Source organism: Physeter macrocephalus, chromosome 11 (genome assembly GCF_002837175.3).
Source record: "Physeter macrocephalus isolate SW-GA chromosome 11, ASM283717v5, whole genome shotgun sequence".
NCBI lineage: Eukaryota > Metazoa > Chordata > Mammalia > Artiodactyla > Physeteridae > Physeter > Physeter macrocephalus.
The window spans coordinates 142,227,873-142,233,872 of NC_041224.1; the positions used below are offsets into that span (position 1 = coordinate 142,227,873).

Here is a 6,000-nt window from a genome sequence, read left to right on the forward strand (position 1 = left end):
ACCGAAAGTGGATATTTCTATGTACCAGCACCGAGAAATTTTTATTTTATTTACTGGTTGCATATACATGGTTTTAATTTTTCAATATAAAAATACATGTGTTGGGGCTTCCCTGGTGGCGCAGTGGTTGCGCGTCCACCTGCTGATGCAGGGGAACCGGGTTCGCGCCCCGGTCTGGGAGGATCCCACATGCCGCGGAGCGGCTAGGCCCGTAAGCCATGGCCGCTGAGCCTGCGCGTCCAGAGCCTGTGCTCTGCAACGGGAGAGGCCACAACAGAGGGAGGCCCGCATACCACAAAAAAAAAAAAAAAAAAAAAAAAAATACATGTGTTGAAGTTTTTAAAAATTAGACAATTTCCCCAAGACTTTAAGAGTAAAGACTTTGCTTTAGTACATAAAAATTAAACAATTCATGAAAGAAGTACAACTAGTAAATACACATGAAGAAAAACCCAATCTCTGGCACTAATTAAAGAAATAAATAATAAGGCTATAGAAATTAAATGAGTAAAAATATTTAAAAAAATAATACTCAAGGATGTGGAATAAATGGTCCTTCACACATTGCTAGTGATCTTGTCAATTAGCATTATCTTTTGGAAAAACATTGATAATATGTACAAAGGACAATAAAAATGTGGAAATCTACTCTAAGAGAATAATCTAAAATATAAAGAATTCTATGTGCATGAAGCTGTGACTACAACATTATTATAATATTAGAAAGTTGAGGGAAAATCCTATATATCTAACAATAGAAAATATTTATGTCAAAAACAGCACACTCTCTTTAAAAAAATTTTTTTGGATATATGTATATGTATAACTGATTCATTTTGCTGTACACCTGAAAATAACATATTGTAAATCAACTATACTCCAAAAAAAATTTTTTTTAAAAAGCACTCAATGGAATGTTAAGCAGCTTTTGAAAAAGACATTTAGTAAAATAGAAAATACTAATGATAGAAATACAAAATGAATATTATTAACTATGTTTGAAAAACGCTTTTTGGGAAAAATTCAAAGGAAATAAAATGATAACAGTGATTAGGTAAGAGGTGGTATTATGCATAATTTTTATTTGCTTTCTCTTCTAAATTTTCTGCAATGTAGCTGTCATATTTTTACACTGAAACATATGCATATATACACATGCACAATGGTAACAAAGTAAAATTCATGCTAATATGAGAGCTGGGAGCATCAAAGACAATACGTATTACTTTTTCAAGTCATTTGGTAGATGCTCTCAGAATTTCCAATTGGCTATAATGTATCCTTTCACTACCAGATAGCCAAAGTCTCCCATTGCCTGTTAAATTAAGAAAATGGACAAATTCCTAGAAACGTACAATACACCAAGACTGAATCAGGAAGGACTAAAAAAATATGAACAGACGAATAATGAGTAAGAACATTGAATCAGTAATCAAAAACCCACCAACAAAGAAAAGCCCTGGACCCATGGTTTCACTGGTAAATTCTACCAAACATTTCGAGAAAAATTAATGCCAATACTTCTCAAACTCTTCCCCAAAATTGGAGTGCAGCAAAAACTCCCAAACTCATTTTATGAAGCCAGCATACCCTACTATCAAAGCCACATAAGGACACTACAAAAAAAACAAAACTACAGACCAATAACCCTGGTGAATATATTATAAAAATTCTCAACAAAATATTAGCAAACTGAATTCAACAACACATTAAAAGGATCATACACTATGATCAAGTGGGATTTATCCATGGGATGCAAGGGTGGATCAACATATGCAAATCAATCAACATGATATAGCACATTAATAGAATGAAAGATAAAAATCATATGATCATCTCAATAACTGCAAAAAAAAGCATGTGATAAAATACAATATCCTTTCATGATAAAAACCTTCAACAAATTTGATACAGAGGGAACAAATCTCAATACAATAAAGGCTGTAGGTTGAAAGCTTCTTCTCTAAGATCAGGAACAAGACCGGAGTGCCTACTCTTACCACTCTTATTCAACATAGTACTGGAAGTCCTAGCTAGAGCAATCAGGCAAGAGAAAGAAATAAATGGCATACAAATTGGAAAAGAAGTAAATCTGTCTTTATTTGTGGATATGATCTTATATATAGAAAGTCCTGAAGAATGCAACCAAAAAACTGTTAGAGCTAATCAACAAATTATGTAAAGTTGAAGGATACAAAATCAACATACAGAAATCAGTTGTGTTTTTATAAACTAACAAAGAAATATCTGAAAGCAATAAAATACTTATGACTATTTAATGAAGGAAGTGAAAGATTAGTACACTGAAAACTATAAGGCTTAAATGAAAGAAATTGAAGACACAGACAAATGGAAAGATATCCAGTCTGTGTTCATGGATCAGAAGAATCAATAGTGTTAAAATGTCCATACTATCCAAAGCTATCTATAGAGTCAATGCAATCGCTATCAAATTCCAATGACATTATTTCCTAAAATAGAACAATCCTAAAATTTGTATGGAACCACAAAAGACTCCAAATAGCCAAAGCAATCCTGAGAAAGAAAACAAAGCTGACTTCAAACTATACTACAAAGCTTTAGTAATCAAAACAATATAGTACTGGCATAAAAATAGACACACAGACCAACAGAACAGACTAGACAGCCTAGGAATACCCACTCCCCACTCCATATACTGCCAACTAATATTCAACAAAGGATCCAAGAATATTCAGTGGGGAAAGAAGTCTTTTCAATAAATTGTACTGAGAAAATTGGATAGCCATATACAGAAATATGAAATCTATCTTACAACATTCACAAAAATTAACTTGAAATAGATTAAAGACTTAAATGTAAGACCTGAAACTATAAAACTTATAGAAGAAAACACAAGGAAAAAGCTTCTTGACATTGGTCGTGGCAACAGGTTTTTTTTTTTTTTTTTTTTTTTTTTTTTTTTTTGTGGTACGCGGGCCTCACACCGCTGTGGCCTCTCCCGTTGCGGAGCACAGGCTCCGGACGCGCAGGCCCAGTGGCCATGGCCCACGGGCCCAGCCGCTCCGCGGCACGTGGGATCCCCCCAAACCGGGGCGCGAACCCGGTTCCCCTGCATCGGCAGGCGGACGCGCAACCACTGCGCCACCAGGGAAGCCCAACAGTTTTTTTTTAATACGACACCAAAAGCACAAGCAACAAAAGCAAAAATAAAAGGAACTATATCAAAATAAAAAGGTTCCGTAAAGCAAAAGAAACAATCAACAAAATGAAAAAGCAATCTACGGAATGGAAGAAAATATTTCCAAATCAGATATCTGATAAGAGACTAATATCCAAAATACATAAAGAACTCACACAGTTCAATAGCAAAAAATCAATCCAATTTTAAAATGGGCAGAGGAAATAGAAATTTTTCTTCTCCAAAGAAGATGTATGAATGGCCAACAGGTATGTGAAAAGAAGATCAACATCTCTAATCATCAGGGAAATACAAATCAAAAGCACAATGAAATATCACCTCACACCTGTTAGTATAGGTATCATCAAAAAGACAAGAGAGGGACTTCCCTGGCAGTCCAGTGGTTAAGACTTCGCCTTCCAATGCAGGGGGTGCGGGTTCAACCCCTGGTCAGGGAGGTAAGATCCCACATGCCTCGCAGCCAAAAAACCAAAATATAAAACAGAAGCAATACTGTAACAAATTCAATAAAGACTTTAAAAATGATCCACATCAAAAAAAAAAATCTTAAAAAAAAAAAGACAAGAGATAACAAGTATTGACAAGGATATGGAGAAAAGGGAAGCCTTGTGCACTGTTGGTGGGAATGTGAATTGGTTCAGTCGCTATGGAAGACAGTATGTTGGTTCCTCAAAAAATTAAAAACAGAACTATGATATGATTGGTCCAACAATCCCACTTCTGGGCATACATCTAAAGGAAATTAAAACAGGATATCAAAAATATATCTGTACTCCCATGTTTATTGTAGCATTATTCACAATAGCCAAGATATGGAAACAACCTAAGTGTCTGTCAATGGATGATTCGATAAAGAAGATGTGGTGCATACATGCACACACAATGGAATATTATTCAGTCATGAGAAAGAAAGAAATTTTGCCATTTGTGATAACATCAATAGACCAACGTGAGCATTATGCTAAGTGAGATAAGTCAGACAGAAAAAGACAAATACTGTGTATCACATATTTGTGGAATCTAAAAAAGCTGAACTTGTAGAAACAGAGTAGAATGGTGGTTAGCAGGGGCTGGTGGGTAGGGGGACTGAGGAGATGTTGATCAAATGGTACAAACTTGCAGGTAGAGGATGAATAAGTTCTGGGAATCTAATGCAAAGCAATGTGATTATAGTTAACAGAACTATTTTATATACTTGGAAGTTGCTAAGAGACTGAATGTTAAATGTCATCACTACAGAAAAGAAATGATAAGTACATAAGGTAATGGAGGTATTAGCTAACACTACAGTGGTAATCATAACACAGTATATAAGTGTATCAAATCTACACGTTGGACACCTTAAACTTACACAATGTTGTTATATGTAAATATCTCACTTTAAAAAAAAAAAAAAAGAAAAGAAAGAAAAGGTTTTCCTCTACATGGACTTCAGCCCATGGCTTCTAACACAAACTATGATTCACCGTGTCTCTTTTACACCTTGGTGTACGAAGAAGTCCTCTTTAATGTATCTTTAAAAGGTACTATTGGACTTCCCTGGGTGTGCGATTTCGATCCCTGGTCAGGGAACTAAGATCCCACACGCCATGCAGTGCAGCCAAAAAAATAAAAAAAGATACACAATAAAAGGTACTGTTGGGTGCTGACAACTTCCTCTTCAACATAACAAGAAGCAACAGCAGAAGCAACACCATGAGCACAGCTCACCCTTCTCCACCCTAACTCATGTCTTTAGGAAATGCATGGGCCAGAAACTAAAACCTACACAAGTATTTCTAGCTAATGGGCCTGCATTTGCACATGCTCCTCCAGTCCTGGTATGCAGGAGGTTCTAAGAGCGTGCAGAGATTACAAATACAACATGACACTCCTCGGCATATTCATCTTCTAATCACTCTTGAATACATATGAAAATGGGAAATTCAAAATAACCCTCACTGAAGAACACCTGGCAACTAAATTTCTGAAGCTGGCAAAAAGCCCAGGGCTCTATGCCTGAAATCTCCTTCCTTCTGGGACCCAAAAGAGACTCAGACAGTTGCAGCACAAGGAGAAAAAAAGGCCCAGAGGCGCACCAAAGTAGATTCCATCTGTTAATTCTGCTGTCCCTGCTGTCACGAAGGGAGAGCTGGGCAAGGGGAGCACGTTGATCCTCAGGACCAAAGACTTTTCTCCTGTGTAAGAATCTTAGGAACACTTTGAAATTCTGAACTTTATAACATACACTATTATATACTTTATAACTTTATAATTTCAGATCACACTTCACTCATGTCTGTAGAAGCCACATGACTGCCCAGAGCACTGAACTGGGGGCCAGAAGATAACTTCACCTCCTCCCAGCGGTTAACTCAGAATCACAGAGTTATGGAACGTTAGAGCTAGAAGGGACCTCAGAGATCATCTGGTTCAACAACTTCATTCTATGTCTGCTAAATCAGCAAAAGGATGATGATGATCTTAGTAATAGAAGCAATGGAAATACTCTCTATTCTTCAATAGTCACTCTGATTTTATGGTATTTTTTCAGATACTGCCTCATTTTTCTCAAGATTGTGATTTCTTTACACTCTCTTCACAGGATTAAACTTTTAATTCCTAATATTAAAAAGAACTATTGCAAAAAATAATTTCTCTATCCCTGGTTTGGCTACTGGTTAATATTAATTATTTCTTATCTTTATTAAGTTATCTTAATACAGGCAATTATAAATACAATGCTTTTCTTTACCATTCATCAAAAATAAAGGCATTGAGCTGCATGAGCTGCTTGTAAATCTTGGAGATTAATCCGTTGTCAGTTGCTTCATTTGCCA

The 6,000-nt window shown here is 36.0% G+C and overlaps 1 protein-coding gene across 4 annotated transcripts in view; it reads right to left on the minus strand.

The window, feature by feature from the left end:
- Positions 1 to 6,000, minus strand: part of SLC38A6 (solute carrier family 38 member 6) — a 67,058-nt gene that overhangs the window by 20,991 nt on the left and 40,067 nt on the right. The gene's annotated exons all lie outside the window — the stretch shown is intronic.